We start from the raw sequence: 17,633 nt of genomic DNA, 5'->3' as shown, positions 1-17,633 counted from the left end.
CTGCATTGGCAGGCGGATTCTTAACCACTGCACCACCAGGGAAGCCCCACCTGGAAGGTTTTAAGCACGGGAGTAACCTCGTCAATTTTGTTCTACAACAAAATTGCTCTGGCTGGGACGTGGAGAATGAATTGGAGGAGATGGGATGGGGGCAGCGTGTCCCGGAAAGAGAAGGTTCTGGCCTGAACTAAGGTCTGGCCGTGAGTAGGAGAGAGACGTGAAAGAAAGAGAATAAGCAGGATCTGGGAGAGATTAGAAGGGGAGTGAGAGAGAAAGTGCCAGCATGATTTCTGGCTCAGGGAGCTGGACGGATGCAGTGCCCAGAGAGGCAGCAGGCATGGCAGGGAGGGAGTTTGAGGATAGTTGAGTAGACAGGGCTGACATTTGGGAGCCCCATGCAGATCTTGGAGTCCTCTCCTTAAGTTATGAGATCCTGGAAGAAGCTACGAGATCCTTGAAGATCTTTACATCCACGACAAACGGCACTCATTGCCTGACACATCATTTTCTCCTAACAGATGCTTGTTGATTGACTCATTGCTGAGTTCTCTCTCCAGACTTGTACTCATAAACCAAGGCTCAGAGGAGAACTATATATTTGTTGGTGAGGCTTCCATCTCTCCCGGGGACAAGCCCTAGGTGACAGCAATGATGGAGGACAACAATAAATTCCCATGGGCCAACTGCACCAAGCCCTCCCCATGACCTCCACCCGGGCTCCCCATTCCTGGGAAAGAGTGGGTTTCTGGTGAGCCTCCCCCTGTCCATAATCAATTTGCTCTCAGAAGGAAACAGAACTCTGTGTCTGCCAAATATTAATCATCACACTGCAGACAGCTCCAACATAGTTCTCCAGGAAGCTCCAGTCTATGCAAATAAGGCTGGGGACACACGACTCCCAATTCAAAGACTGAGGGGTGCAACAGAGAGGTTCAGTAACTTTCCCAAGGCCACGTAGCAAATCCAAAGGCAGAATCAGGCCTCCAGATGCTGTGTGGCTTGTCCTCAACACTGGCCAATCTTCCCTCTGCCTACACTCTCCAAAGTTTGCCTCTGAGGATCCTTGAGGGCCTCAGATTAGAAAAGCCATGAAGAGTGTAGAAGGGTAAAGAGACTTGCCCACAGTCTCACAACTAGGAAAGGGCAGGGCGCTTCTTCATTGGAGCAGAAACTGAAATTCCTATTCTCCCTCGTTTCTCAATTTCTTCAGGGAACATGTACAGTCAGCAATCACTCTATTTATCTACACCGATGAGCCTGGTCACCGCAAACTCTTCCTTCCCGGGGCACTTTGTATCTTTTCCTGGTTTCATATTTAACCTTCTTCACTGAACTCCTGGGGCAAGAGCTGGGTCTGATTCATCTTCCTGCTCCCCAGCCCCTCACAAAGTGCCTCGACCTCGGAGGAAGCTCAGTAAATGTCTGCTGATTCATTTTGATCCTTCGATGAGGTGCAAGAGGAGAAATTGTTGGAGGAGGGGAGAAACAAACCACTGACTGAATAATGCCCACAACCCTGAATTTCCCTTTGGAAATCTGGGTTTCTATCCCTGCCCTCTTTGCCACCATGTGGGAAATACCAAGGCAGCTGTCTGCTCCAGGCCTTGGATGTCTATAAAACTGTAGTAACAATAGAAGGAAGGGCTTGAAATTTAAGCGGTCAGAATTCACATGAAAAGAATCACTGCCATCACCAAGAGGGGCAGGACACTGCCAATTTTCTACTCTCTCTTCTTCAAACGTTGTTGAGATCAGAGCCCAGAAAGGGCTGCCACTGTCTACAGTGGAGAATGATCAATTCAAATAAAAACACCCCAGTCAAGTCCATGTGGGTTCGGGGTGGTTGATTCACCGGCTCCACCTCACAGAGTCGTGCCCGGAGAGGTAGAATGATTCCCACAAGCTCACACAGCAAAGGAGTGGCAGAGTCAGGCAGCATGAGATTAATCAAATAAAAGCATCTCTGTTGGAAAAGTGTCTTGGTGAGTTAGCCTCAGACATCTTGACAGTCAATCTTGGCTTTGCAAGTTACAGGTCATAAAATCCTGGAGAAGTTGCTTAACCTCTCTGTGCCTCAGTTTCCCCATCTGCGAAATGGGTGGAATAATAGCACCTACCCTGAAGACACACATGAAGTGCTTTGCACAGTTCCCAGCACATGCCATCTCCAGATAAGTTGTTGCCACTGTTTATTTCTCAAAAGGCCCTGGAGGAATAATGATAATGGTGGGAATGCCTTGCACTGAAACAGACAAGGCTGGGAGATCTTTTACAGTTTTTTTGTTTGTTTGGTTTTCGGTTTTGGGATTTTTTGTTTGGTTGGTTGGTTGTTTTTTGGGGGGGGGTTGTTTTTTTGGGGGGGGTTGTTTTTTCCTTTTTCTGTGCTGTGTGGCTTGTGGGATCTTAGCTCCCCGACCAGGGATCCAACCCGGGCCCCTGGCAGTGAAAGCACTGGGTCCTAACCACTGGACCGCTAAGGAACTCCAGAGGTTTTTATTTATTTATTTATTTATTTATTTATTTATTTTTGGCCGCCCCCCCGCCCCCCACCCACAGCTTGTGGGATCTTAGTTCCCCTACCAGGGATCGAACCCAGGTCCCTGGGAGATCTTTTAGACCACAAGACTTCTGGTGCCCCTTAAAACTCACAGGCATCTGTTCCCAGACCACCTGGTCACCTCTGCCCTGACCTCTCCTGCAAGATTCCACAGGGACATAGTGTGGCTGGGAGCCATGTGCAATCGCTGGATCAGCTCCCTCCAGAGAGGGACCCAACAGCATCTTTAAAAACAAAGCCTTCTCAGGTCTGGTTTCATGAGACCTCAAAAATGTCAAAGCCTCCTGGAGGGAAGGAGAAAGGCAAAGAGGCTCTGAGAAGTTTCCATAAACACTTGCTTACCAGGAGAAGCCTCCAGAGAAGCCCATGCACTGGCCCTGAGACCTTGACCAGCGGGGGGCTCCCCACTGGCTCAGGAGGGAGTGGGCGGAGCCTGGCTGAGCATGACACCCCTCCCCCAGTGGGGGCCTTTAGTGCAGGGATTGGGGCATCAGGGCCGTAACCCTTGGCAGAGGAATGGGGGCTTCCTGCCAGCCTCAGAATGTAAGGCAGAGTTTCTCCACCTCCACACTATTGAGACTTTCAGCCGAATAATTCTGGGGTTGGAGGAGACTGCCCTGGGCATTGTAGGATGTGTAGCAGCAACCCTGGCCTCCGCCCACTACTAGCAAATTCCATCCAGTTGGGTCAGCCAAACATGTCTCCAGATATTGCCAAATGTCCCTTGGGAGACAAAATCACCCCCGATTGAGAACCACTGATGTAAAGGGGGCTTCCCAGAAGAGGAAGGAGAAACAGACACCCAGGTTAACAGTAATGGGTAGAAAGAGAGAAAAGAAAGGGAGAGCAGAGATACCTGCTGGCTTTAGGGAAAAAAAAAGGGGGGGGGGACAGGGGAACTTGATCCCTAATAGATCGCATCTAGTAGCCCCAGGAATCTGGTCCAGGTAAGAGACCTTACACCCTCCTCTTTTACTATGAGAGATCACTCCTTATTCTTCTTAAAAGGGGGCATGATTCTATTCTGTAAGTATTTATTGATTGCTTTTCGTAGGCAAGGCACTCTCATGCATTCATTCCAAACAATTATTCAACAAATCTGTACTGTTCTTCTTATTACTTAATATTTCTTTGGGCACTTGCCTTGCGCCAGGCACTGTGCTAAACACGTTACATTTATCATCTCATCCAATCCTCACAACAACTTCATGAACTTATTCATTTCTTTTATCATTATTATTTTTCCTGGTTTGCAAATAAGAAAAGTGAACCTCAGAGAGATTAAGTAACTAAGCCCAAAGCACCCAGTTTGATACACTTTGTGGGAAATGAATGAATGAATGAATGAACAAACAAACAAACGAACAGGCAGCAGAGCTCTTACTCTTCCTATGTGTCCATAGTCACATGTAGACATCGTATGGAAATTCAAGTTGATGGCAGGTCTCCCCTGCTAGGTTGAGAGAAGTTTAGGAGCCAGGGGAAAGGGGTACTCGTTCACATGGTAACTGCAGCCTCTGGCACGGTATGAGTCCAACACATGTTTATCAAATGAGCGAATGAAGGAAGGCTCTTTGCATACATCAAATTTACCTTTATAAACACCACCACCCAGACCCAGGACAGGTCTGGTCCATAGTAGAGGCTCAGTATCACTGTGTTTTGTTCAAGGAGAAAAAGGGTAGGTTCTGGAATCCTGGGGCTTGAGGAAGTCTGGCAGATCTGGTTTGAGATCAGAGGTTCTCAAAGCAGGGGTGATTTTTGTACCCCAGAGGACATATCTAAAGACACCTTTGGTTGTCATAACTTGCAGGGGGAAGCACTAGTGGCATCTGGTGGGTAGAGGCTGGGGATACCACTAAGCATCTTCTTATGCACAGGACAGTCCCCCACCCAATGAAGAATTACCCAGCCCCAAATGTACAGAGTGCCAAGGTGGATAAACCCTGATCTATATGTATCAGCAGATGAATTATGATGCGAGGTCGTTACAAATGTTAGGGGACAAAATGCTATAGGGTCATCTGGCTATTCATTCACTCATTCAGAACACCTTTATCGAAACCTTCTGATATAAGACAACCATGAGAAGGAGTGGGTAAGGGAGAGACGGGATGAATATGGCTCAGCCTCAACCCCGGCCCCCCACCAAGCTTACCAGCTCCCGGGGTCTCCAGTAAGGATGGGCAACACGAGAATGCTGAGTGAAAAATGGGAGGTGTATGCAGTCAGCCAAAGAGAGAAGAACCCAAGAAGAAGAAGGAAAACTGCCTTGGAAGGTACTCTGAGAAAGGGAGACACCGTCCCACTTTAGTGCCATCATTATGTGATCTTTTCAACTATGTGTCTGTGAGGTACACCAACAGGAGAGCCACAATGAAAGAAGTATGGCCTTCAGGGTTGGGCCCCATTTTAAGTATTTCTGCTCTATTCACAACTAATATTTTTGCATCCCTCTACAGAAGGCTTTTACAGACAGTCCATATTATATTGTGACAGTTTCCGTTTAAAACTATTACAAAAAAAAAAAAGGAAAGGTACATTTACATCATGGTCAGTCATCAGATCCAGGAACAAATCTGGGCAGGCCCTGACACTTACTAGCTGTGTGACTCCCCTCTCTTCCTTTCTTCATCTGTAAAATGGGGCTAATAACAGCCCCTCGGTCCTAGCACTGTTCTGAGAATGCCAAAAGATGCTGTGTTTTCTATGAATCATCTCACTGCATAGCAAAATACCAGGCACCTAAAAAGGTTCAATGACTTTTTAATGCTTACAGATTAGGGAGTGATCGTTAACTTAACATAAAGGATTATTGGCCAGGAGAATTACCTTAAAGTCACATTCCAGTAGTGCGATTAACATCTAGTGACATTGGCCGTCATGGGATGGAGACATATCTTGTAGAGCACTTCCATCATGTAAAGGATGGTTCCCCCTGAAGGGTGACAGTGACCATAGTGGTCCAGGTAATGCCTCTGGGAACCAGCTCCGTCTGAAGCAGGGCCAGCTCCAGCCCTGGGATTGGATATTGGAAGGCCCTTTAATGACTCCAAGCACATAATTATTTACCCCTTTCTCCAAGAAGATAACCCTCACCTCCTACTCTATCTATCCCAGGGACCAACAAAATGGATTCACTCACTTTTACCAGCTCAAGGAGACACTTTGTAAAGAATAAAGAAATTAGCTCCCCCTGCCCGAATAAGGCCCAGTAATAGCAGCCGTCTACTGCTTTCCAGTTTCCCAAACATCTCCCCAAATGCTCCAGGAAACCCTATGAGGCAGGCGCAATTATTGCCCCACTTTACAGATGAGGAGACTGAGGCTTAGAGAAGCTGAGAGTTCCTACCTGCCATGACTGAGCTGCTCAACATTGGAGTTAGGACTCAGCCAAGCCCTCTAATTTCAGACCCTCTTCTACCTTGACAGACAAGAGAAGAGCTCTTGAAGAAGAAAATGAGATTTTTGAAGGTGAGTCTCATCTTTTTCCCTTTGTAACTCAGTCTCTTTGCCCCATCACCTCCCCAAACCCACATCCCCAAACATGCTCTGCTCCCCTTTTCCTCTCCTATACCAAGCTCTGACACAAGTAAAACAGACTAAAACGATCCCCCATGGCCACTCTCTGAGACAGGTATACTCTTTTATCCTTATTCCACAGATGAGGAAACTGAGAAACAGAGAGGCTAAATGACTTGCCCTATATCACACAGCCTGTAAGCGGTGGAGCCAGATTCTAACCCTGGGGAATTGGGCTCCAGATTCTGAACTGATAACACAACACTGTATTACTTTCCCTGCAAGTAGGACTGGTTAGACTTTTTTAAAAAAGAAAGAAAGAAAAAGATTTTGTAACTTAGACAAATTCTTGGTTTACTGTGTTTTTCCATTAACACCCTTTTGTTTGTAACCAAGTGAAGGTTTCAGACCCAACAAGAACAAATAAAAATCACTCTCCAAGGTCAAAGATCCATTTCTCCATCCTGACTTGATATCTAGTCTGCAAAGACTACACCCCCTTGGGGTCCTTGGGCAAACTTTTCTTACTTCCTTTTTCCAAACTGGGAACCCAGCCAGCCAGCAGTTCCATTTGCAGAGCCCAGAAGATAGGCAAATAAAGTTCAGTCCCTTCTCAGCTTTGCCCATCCATCTCCATTCATTTCTGTAGCTCTCTCGTCGTCTGTGTACTCCTTCATTATTCATTCAGTCAACAAATACGTATTGAACAGCTATGTTCCAGTTACTGAGCTGGGCGCTGGGGATTCAACAGTGAACAAGACAAACACAGTCTCTGCCCTCATGGAACTGATATTTTATTAAGGAAGATAGACAATATGCACCTAAACATATAAATAGGATAATTCTGGGTATTGATGAGGGCTACAAAGAAAACAGACAGAGTGGTGGACTAAAGAGTCACTGGGGATGGGGTGCTTTTAGATAAGATGGTCAGGAAAGACTTCTTTGAGAAGTTGACATTTGAGCTGAGACCTCAGTGACAAAAAGGAGCCAATCTTGTAAGGATCTGAAGGCAAAAGGACAAACCAAGTGCAGAGGTCTTTAGGTGAGAAAAACTCGGTGTGTGTGAGGCTAAACAAGGCGGGGCACTGAAGGGGAGGGGTGGTGTTACACAAGGTGGACAGGAGCCAATCACAAAGGCCCCTGCAGATTGCGGTGAGGAATATGAATTTTATTCTAAGTGCACTGGAGAGTCGTTGGAGAGTTAAAAGCAGGAGAATGACAAGATCTGACTTATGATTTTAAAACATAACTTTAGTTATAGAGTAGAGAATGGATTGCAGAGGAGGGCAAGGATAGAAGAAACAGGGAGGCCAGTCAGGAGGCTACTGCTATAAAATAGATGAGATGATGGTGGCTTAGACTAGGGTGATAACAGGGAAGAAGATGAGAAGTAGATGGGTTGGAATGTATTTGGAGGCAGAGTTAACTGAACTTGCTGTTGGATTGGATACGAGGCAGGAGAGAAAGGGGGAATCAAGAATGACTCTTAGGTGTGGGTTTAGGAGATGGTCCAGGACGCTTTTCACAGAAAACTATTCTTATTTTGTGAAACACCCACCCAACCCACATGAAGGGAGAGTCCTGTTTCCTCTTCATTCTAATTTCTTGCGTTCACATTTAGGGTTTAAACCAACTTCCAAATCCAGACCATGGGCCATAATGGCCTGGAAATCCAAAGGGATTGTACTAAAGAAATTTAGCAGAGTAACGACTGGAATATCCCCCGTATAACTGTCAGTGTGACCCCCTAGAGCAAGCACAGGCCCCATAACCAATGAGACCTGGGTTAAAATCACAGGTCTTCACTGTGTAACCATAAGCAACTTAATGAACATCTCTGAGCCTCTATTTCATCATCTGTAAAATGAAGCCATGATAAATATCTATCACTTTTCAGAGTTGCAATGAAGATCAAGGAATCAGATGTACATAATGGTCATTCAATAAGTGGCTTTTTTTTTTTTTTATTTCTCCTTCACCCACCCAAGGGCAGGGTTTCTCTCCTGGCACAATGAGGTTCTGCATTCCAAGAGGTTGAAAGGTATATGATCCAAAGGGATGACTGCTTTGGCCTTAATAAAAGATCTCTGAGTGTTTTGGTGAGAAGATAACAGTCAGGGTGTGGAAGAACTGGGGTGCCATTACCTCAACCCCAAAATGCAACCTCTTATTACAAATCACTCTCGTTTGAGAATTCTAGTTCCTCTGCCTTTATGGGCAAATTATCTCTAGAATGTCCAGGTGGGGAACGGAATGAATCTATTCCATTGAATTCTCAAGGACCCCTCTCCATAGGTATTGGTGATACTAACAACTGAGCTTAGGTGACAACTGGGCTTAGCTGGTGGGGAGGCTTGGAGGGTGCTGAGAAGACCAAATGAACAGGTGGCCCCAGGGCATCTGGGCTCTCTGGGAGGCAGTGTATCTATGAGATGCCAGAGGGATTGTGTACACTTCTGTGTGCGCTAAAATGGGTGTGCCCCCCTTCGAGGGAGTATGTAATTTTTTTCTCCCCTGCACAAACTTCTTTAGACAAGCGCTGCATACAAATTTGAGCAGAGGAATCAATGCTTGGTTATACACCATGCCAGAAGGCTAGATAACGCCGCGCACATTTAGAAAATGAAGAACCAGATTAACACTTTTGTACCCAAACTTTCAAAGGGAATCATTTCCCTGTTAATAATCCAGAAGATTGTTATCCTTACAGAACTCATCTTTTCCTCAAAGGGTTAAGGCAACTTAATGTCCATCGCTTTCACCCTCATAAGCCATCTATTGACTCACAGGCAAGCTCCTTAGCCTGTCCACCTTCATATTTGACCACCAATCCTCCCAGCTCTTATATTTTCCCACTCAAGAAGTTAAGATGCCAAGGATATGATATTCCTGGAATTAAATATTCTAAACCCCTTACCTCTTCTTCAGAATAAATCAAAGGACAGATTCATGATATTTGTATATGCTTAGTTCTATTGTTTTAAGCATGAATTTCCACTTCTTTGGGGGTCGGGATAGCTGTTTATATCTGTTTTAGAGCACATTTTAAATAAACCTTTCTTTCATCATTTATTTGGGAAGAAAGGAGAAGACACCGTTTTTAATCAATTGTTTTGTTCTTTGATTATACACACACACACACACACACACACACACACACACACCTGTGTACAGGACGCAAGTTCTAAGGAAAGACAAAAGGGGGAAATAAACGCAGGAGAGGGCAAGAATCACAGAGTGAAGGAGAGCTAGAACGAGGGCGTAAAGGAGGAGAGGGCAGGTTACAGGAGCCCATTTGCCCTCGCGGCGGCGCGTCAGGTTCAGCACCGCGGACAGCTCCCGTCTTTGTCTTGGTCCAAACTCCCGCGCCCGCGCGTAGCCAGGCTGCGACCGGGGGCGCACCCGCTGCCTTCTCCGCCAAACCTGCTTCGGGAAAAAAGAGAGAAAGACCAGAGCGGACAGGTAGAGGTTTTCTCGTCCTCTCCCCGCATCGTCCGAACTCGGCCCTGATCCCATCCCACTGCATTACGGCGGTCGATTTTAACTTGGTTTCACGCAGAACCTTGCTTCTGTCTACACAGCGTTGGGGGCCAGGGAAGTTCACGTGGCGAGTTCAGATTAGGTTTGGAATTCGTTTCACTGTCACTGCCCCAGGCCCTAGCCGCCCACAATTTGTCCCCAGACAACGCCTAGCATAGCCTTCGACCAAAGAGGGGGAAAAAAGCGACATCTAACGCTTTGCCGTGGGTATACGGGGCTGCGAACACGCAAGACCACCCAGACCCCAAGACCCGCAGCATCAAATCCAAGGGAGGGAAAACCGAAACTCAGAGAGGGAAGGCAGAAAGATGAGAAAGGGTTGATTCCGATGCAACCGAGGCCCAGCAAAAAGGAATGAATTATGCTCTGATTGGAGACTGTACATCCCGCCGCTGGAATGCCGCAGAGTTTTTTCTCCCTTTTGCCAGGAAAGGCGTCTTTCTCCGAGTTCAACAAGCTTCACCCACAGACGCGGCTCAAAATGTATTTTTTTTTTCTGGGCCCCTTCGTAGAATCCAGAATAAAAAGAATTTTTTCTCACGTTCTCCTCTGCCTGAAACCTTGCTCCCCCGAGGGAGTGGGAAATGCCGCGAGTGTGAGGGTCATTCTCCAAATCCTACATCCACATACATAAACACACACACACACACACACACACACACACACTCCAGCCCATGGTCAATAAAGTTATGCGCTTCCGCCAACCTTCAGAGAAGTTGGCCAGCCAAGCTACGATGTACTCTTCACGGAATTCGTTCCCTAAAGGAGCCCTAGGGTAGGGGTACACAGGGGAAGTTTAGGAATGAGCCTAATCACGCGAGGAAGACTCTTCCTCAGTCCGTCTGCCAATTTGTTGGGAGGAAAGAAAGAGAACTCTTGCAGACTTTCTAATGCCTGGGGCCTCCACACCTGCGTCCAGGCCGCAGGGATATTGCCACAAACCAACCAGCCAAAGACCCGGAGCCCAGCTCCAGCCGCCGCGGACTGATTGGTATTCACCTCCAAAATAAGACCTCTCACCGCCCCCCGCCTCAAAAAATCCCTGGAATTTTTTTTTTTCGGAACGGCATTCTGCCCTTCCCCTCCTCTTCCCCCAAGAAACGGAGGAGAAAGGCCACCGCGCACTGTTGGGCAGCTCAAAGGAGTTTTAGAGAAAGCGCGATCCCCGCTGTGGTCCCCGAGGAACAGAGGGGCGCGCAGCAGGGTAAACATATTCGTCTTGGGAGGAAGGTGCTGGGGGTCGCCTTCCCTGGGCCCTTCCCCCCTCCCGGGGTCCAAGGGCGGTGGGCAGCCCCACCACCCCCCAGCCGGCTCCAGCGCGTTGTTCAGCCAGGCTGCGGTGTAAACCGCGGCTTTCCGATGCAGATTTCCCTTTTAACACCTTCTAAACAAAGGCTAATGAGGCCACTGCGTTGCTCTATCAACACACAATCATTAGCAGCCGAGAAATACACACACTCACGCGCACACACACACACACACACACACGCACAAACACAGTGCGCGCGGGCTGCCAAAGTTGGGCGATTTCTAAAGGAACCCATATTAGGCTAACAAAAAGGAGGTGGGATATGGAGGGGCGGGGAGAGGAGGTGGGAGAGAATGGGGAAAGGAGGAGGAGGAGAAGGAGGTAGAGTGCCAGAGCCGGAAAGGGAGAGAGAGAGAGAAAGAGAAATGCTATCGAGACCACGAAAAAGACCAAGATAAAAGAAAGGGGAAGCGAGATACAGACTCCAACTCAGACTAGCTAGCTAGTCGAGGGAGCATAATTAGAAAGTGTGCAGGATGCGGAATTTGGAGGTTAGCGCTCCCTATTTGGGCTCCAGAGATGCAGCAGAGTTGCAAGCATCTACTTAAAAACAGCTCCCGGAGCTCCGGTGATGGCCTCCACCGTCGGTTACCTCAACGGGGTCAGAGAGGCCATGACCACAACCCCACGCGCCCCAGCGCTGCCTGCTCTTGGACATCAACGGGCTGGGGCGGCCCTCCAGGCTAAACCGCCATGGCGAGAATGCAGAAGATGCCAGCGGCTCTCAGCTCAAACCCTCGGCTAGTCTGGCCACCTAGGATTGGCGCCTCACCGGGCAGTTGTCGGGGCAGCCTCCAGCTCTGCACAAAGTATGGGGCTTTCCCTCTCTGAACAAAGAGTCAGCGTTGCCCCCCACAAGTTGGAGGACTGGCTCGCACCTTTCCTTCTGTCCTCCCCAGGCCCCCCTCGGGCCCCCAGCGATCAGCTCCAGTCTGCACTCTCCCTGCGACTGCTGCCTAGGTTGGGCCCTGGGTTGCAGCGCCAAAGAGAGCGATGTAGCCTGCGGGAGCTGGCAGGGCAGCCTGATGGGTGGGGCCTCTGAGAGAGGCATTCCAGGAGGGGTTGTCTTGCTGGAAGGAGAGAGGGGACACCATGCTCCACCCTACCCTGGCCCCAACCAGCCAGGTCTCTAAGCTGGCCAGCGCTCACACACACACCCATTCACTTTGGAGCTGGATCTCCCCGAACGGCCAAGTGCGAGAAGCCGCTGGCCTCCAACCTGCTCCCACCCAGAAATACCGGCCAGGCCTGCCCCTGGTGGCTTGTAGGGCTCCTCAGCAGACTTCCACCAGCCTGCCCCATAAAGCTGACCACGGCCTTCTGGCCCCAGTGCCTGTCCCAAAGCCACTGAACACAACAGTGTTGCCCAACTCCTGCCACCGCTCACGCCCCTCAGGCCCCTTAAAGTCCCGCCCCAGATATTGGACTGGGGACTCAGAGCCTCGCTCCCCAGCGCTGGGAGGGGGTGTTTAAGGAGGGGAGAAGCTTTGCCATTGTTGATGGATGAATAAATAGATGAAGGAAAGAAGAGGGAGGAAGGGAGGGAGGAAGGGAGGGAGGAAGGAAGGAAGGGAGGGAGGGAGGGAGGGGAGGGATTCCCTGCCTTTTTGATTAAACGTTCCAGGTCGGGCCAGCCCAGTTAACGAGACCGTTAATTAAGCCGCGCACGATTCAACTGACAGGAAGGCCCTGCGCCCCGCAGAGATGTTCTGGAAACCAAGCAGTCCACAGCAGAGTGCGAGGGGACACACTGGCCTCGTCGCCCCTGCCTTCCAGGGTTCAGCCTATGTCCTGCCCTCTTGGGGACGCCCAGGCCCGCACACTCTCCCAGCCTGGACTCGGGGCTGCCCCCAGCTGGCCGGCCCCGCGGGTATCCCAGAAAGCTCATCCACTGCCACCTCACTCCCATTCCCCCACTAACCCCTTCTGCATCCCTTGCCCGGATGCCTAGGCCTAAGCCCTCGCCCTGATCCACGCAACGCACCCGGTGGACGTCCACGCAGGCCAGCCTGGGCGCACACGGTCCGGGGATCATCGGGCAAACCCGAACTCCCGAGGGCAGGGACCGTGGACTGCACCTGCCGGTTCGGCTCTCTGGGTCTCTCCGGAGCGCCAAGCCAGCCGCTCTTCTCCGGCCTCCGGGCGGTAGGGCCCAGCCTCCACGCCCGCTCCTACTCGGGGGCCGGTTCCTCGCGGCGGCGCGGCGGGACGCTGAGTATGTGTGCGCAGCGCGGCCTATATTTACACCCCAAACAAAATAATTACACTTTTGTCGGAGGGAGAAAGCCAGTGATTAGGCGCGGGCTCTTTGCGGCAAAACAGTTTCTCAGTGGTACACCAGTATAATTTTTCACGGCTGGCTGAAATCAAAGAGGGGAGGTAATGAATCCGGCGAGCAATTTAAATTTACAATTTGTAACGCCGCCGCCGCGCAGACCCGGCCGAGAGCGCAGCTCTGAGGCGCTCGCTGCGTTTGTTTAATGTTAAAGCCGCGCTGGCTCCAGCAAGGGCGGGGGTGGGGGGGAGTGTGCGTGTTGGGTGGGGGGCGGTAATGATGGAAGTCGGGAGAGGATGGGCTGAGTCGCCCAAGAGACAACGGGGAGACGAGGACGAGGGGCGCGCTTCCCGGGTCCCCCCAACGCGCGCGCTCCCCGAGAAAGCAGGCCACTCCAGTCCGTTCAAAGGGAGGGGCTGTCTTCAGATGGGGCGAAGGGAGATACTCTGGCCGCCAGAAAAGCCCCCGTTTCTGCTCGGCTGCAGAATCTCCCCAGGCTGGAGAGTTTCCGGTGAGAAGCAGGGAGGTGTTCTACGACCTGCGGGAAGGTCGGCTGCAAACGCCCAGAAGAGTCCCCATTGCGGCCGCTGCCCCGTGTCCCAGGCTGCAGAAGTCGGGAAAGGCGCACCCCGCCCCAATCCCCAGCTCAGCGCGCCTCGAAACTCCCACCCCGAGCGGCTGTGTGCCTCTGCGCCGGTAATTAATTACCGAACTCAAGGGGGAATATGCAAACCGCATATTACTAACTCTACAGGGCTTAAGTGATTGGAAACAGATTATTATCTTGTTTGTCTTTTGTCTGTTTTACTTATCCCGCTGCCGTCTGTCGAGTTGTAATGTTGATACTCTTTACTCTAGGAGGAAGATTTTTATATAGTAAATTCCATCAACATCTTGTATAAGTGACATTGCGTCTCCATGCATTACCCTGTTAAGACACAAGCGGTTTATTAGTTACATATAGGAGGGGATTTCGCTGCCTGGTCGCCATCTGTTAGCGCTGTTAGGGCGGGATAATTCGTTTAATAGTTGGTCTGCTGGCGTTTTTCGGAGGCTGTGCGCCCTGGAAGGTGGAGGGCTGACAAGGGCCAAGCAGGATCCCCTGCGACTGGGCTGGAGCGAGGGGGTTCTGGACTGAGGGTGGGCTGTGCTGAGGCTCCCAGGGCGATTCCAAGGGGCTGTGACCTAGACAGGATGGGTAAACTCAGCTACTAGAGGGAGAAGGCCAGGCCGGGGCTTCTGGAAGCAGAGCCCTCATCTCCTGCCACCGGGCATCCAGCCCCGGGTGACTCGCCCGCATCCAGGCTCGGGGGGCTGGAGGGGCCAGAGCTGTTCTCTGAGACTGCCCACATTCCTCCTACCTCCCCGGCCTGGCACCGCAGCTGCTGGGGCCTGGCTGTGCACTGGCATTTAAGCACATCCAGGAGGTGAGGGTGGGTGGATTTGTCCTAGACGGAGCCTGGCACACAGGCACCCAGCAGCCAGCGTCGTGGGCAGAGCTGGGGCTAGAAAGACACAGCAGACCCGGCTCTTCAGGTACCCACTTGGGGGAGGAGGTGGCGGCTAGGCTCAGCGCACCTAGTCCAGGGCAAGGGAGAAGGCTCCCATCTAGATGGTGGTTTTTAATGACTGTAGAGTAGTTCCCCACACACCCCCCAAAATCCGCATGGAACACAATGAGAATCTTTCATCGCAGCCTTTGAGCCAGATGCTGGATTTGGATGCCCAGCAGAGAGGCAGAGGCAGAGAAATAAAAACAGAGAAACCGAAAAAGAAAGTGATGGGGCAACAGAGGGAAAGGGAAAGAGAAAAAGAACAGAGGCTGAACATAAGAAAGAAAGAGAGACAGAAAGGAAATGAAGTGAAGAGAACTCAGGAGAGAGGAAGAAACCCCAGTGAGACAAAGACCAAGTAGGCAGCGCAATTCGCCTCCACTTGGAGCCTGGGTGTCTCTCTCCTCTCAGGTTCTTGCTTCTCTGTCCCTGCCCTGTCTGAGCTCAAGGACCCTTCATACCCCAGGAGGGCAGGGCCAGGCACTGCCAGAAACTACAATTTCATTTGGGGCTCCTGGAGTTCTCCCAGCCAGGCCTGGGAGACCAGGCAAGATCCGGCCTGCTTGTTCCTGGCTGAGCCGAGCTCCGTCCAGCCACACCTGTCCCTTGCTCAGCAAGTTGGAGGATGGAGTAACAGCAGAAGCTGCCCAGTTTGGGGGCTTCTTTTCAGAAGCCCAGCTTCTGGGTCAGTGCCCCACCCAGTGACCAGCACCTGTCAATTCCCTGTCGGAAGCCAGATCACTTCACATAGAAACTGTGGACTGTGGGGGGGAAGCTGGAGGTCTGGACAGGATCCAGGGGGGAAAGTGAATATCTCTGTGCCTCCACCAACTGCCCCAATACAGGCATTCACAAATCCTGCTCCCATTCAAATCCACAAAGGCAAGCACACCAGAAGTGCACACACAAACATACACCTCCCCCCAAAAAATAAACACTACAGGAGTCACATAAACAAAAAGACTGCTATCTGCAGAAATACATACACGCAGACACACACACATGATGACTGGCCCACAAACACAGATCCAAAAAATTCTGCACTCACAAACACAGCCAGCCCAGCTCAGTCACATACATGCACACTCACCTGCACGCGATTCAGATGTTTCAAAGTCCACTTTCACATCAATGTTACCACACACCTATACAAATAATCTTACACAGATGCACACTCACACAGGCAAACACCATCACATTCATGTGACTTCAGATACGTATGTATATATATATATATATATATATACACACACTGACCAACAAAAACAGGAGCACACAGACTAATACACACAAATATTAGCAGAACTATGCACAGATATAAACACACAAAAAACACACGTGCCAAAATGTATTCACATGATTGATTCATGAGTAACTCTAAAGAGAGGCAAAAACAAGATTCTCAAACGGCAAATGTATAATAACAAACTCAGCAAATGCACCCAAACATACATCCACAGCCAAGCCTCAGCGCACACAGATGCTCCTCTGGCTCCCAGCCTGCGGGCCCAGGCCCTACAGACCCCATTAGCCCTCTTTCCTGGAACGGGAAGGGAAAATCTCACTTTGCCTGCCGGGCCTCCCTAACTTAGAGCACCCCGGTCAGTCGCTGGGTTGGCGCCTTGGGAAAGGAGGCATGGCCCCTCCCTCCCCCCACCAGAGTCGCAGTCCCCCTCCACACACACCTGCGAAAGCCCCACACACCCTCCGAGCCCCGTGGAATGGCACTTCCTGCCTCTTATGATGGCTCGAACTTGCACACTCCGCCCGGACGCCCAGCGTGTGCGAACACCGCCCCGCGCAATCTCCAGCGTGCCCGCCTCGGCCGCGCTACCCACTCACCGCGGCGCCCCGACTGGCTGACCCGGGATCTGGAAGGTGCAGCGAGGAAAGCGGAGGTGCGGTGAACACCACTTCAGAGCTGGCTTCGGGAAGACCGGTGCATCCTGGATCTCCCCCTCCCCACGTCTCCCCCGAGCCCCGTGGCCAGCGCGCTCTGGCTGGAAACAACTCCGCGGTCTGAGACCGGGCCAGAGGACATCCCCCGCGAACCTGGGTCTGGGCTTGCTCGGTCTCTCTCTCTCTCTCTCTCTCTCTCTCTCTCTCCCCCTGAGAAAGGCCGGGCTGGGCCCCAACCCCCGCATATGACAAAGGAAGCCGGTGCCGCCTCCGGGAGTCCCGAGAACCTCGCGGCCGCAGCTCCAGGACGCTGACCCCAGGGGCGCGCGGATGGGGGAGTCCAAAACGACGGGCTGGGCTGGGGAAGAGGAGGCAGACGTAGAGCGCGATCCCGGCCTCGGGTAACTTCTGCAAGTTCCGTGGACTGTGAAGGGGGCAGAGGTCCCCCTCCCACTAGGCCTTCGAACCCCAGCCCCCCAAATATGTGTGAAGAGAGAGAAGAGAGACGCAGTTTTCAGATCGCGCGGCCCCCAGCCCCCAGCCCCAAACTGGAAGGTAAATACTTACTTAGCCTCCGAACCAGGTACAAGCTAATACTCAACAATACTGATGCCTTGTTTTTTTTGCTCTGTCCGGACCGCAACGCTGTAGCCAATTTAGATATGCTATAAATTTAAGAGGTTGCCATGGCCACCGCGTACCCATTGGCCGCCGGGCCCCCTACGTGCCTCGCCACGTCACCAAATCTGAATAAGGATGCGCGAATTAGGCGGCGGCCAGACAAAGATGAGGATCGGGACCGCTTGAAAGTGGGGGAAAGTGCCGGCGCCTCCGCCACCGGGGAAAGCCGCTCGGCAGAGGCGAAGCCAGCGGCCACCCAAGATACACTGGGGCGCGCGGCCCGGGCCATGAGGCTGTGAACACCACTACTCCCCACCCTGCCCAGGGCAGCCCAGCGCCAGGCCCGCAATCACC

Source organism: Balaenoptera acutorostrata, chromosome 13 (assembly GCF_949987535.1).
Source record: "Balaenoptera acutorostrata chromosome 13, mBalAcu1.1, whole genome shotgun sequence".
In the NCBI taxonomy this organism is placed as follows: Eukaryota; Metazoa; Chordata; class Mammalia; order Artiodactyla; family Balaenopteridae; genus Balaenoptera; species Balaenoptera acutorostrata.
The sequence above is the reverse complement of the archived record's forward strand: the minus strand, read 5'-3'. Positions refer to the sequence as shown.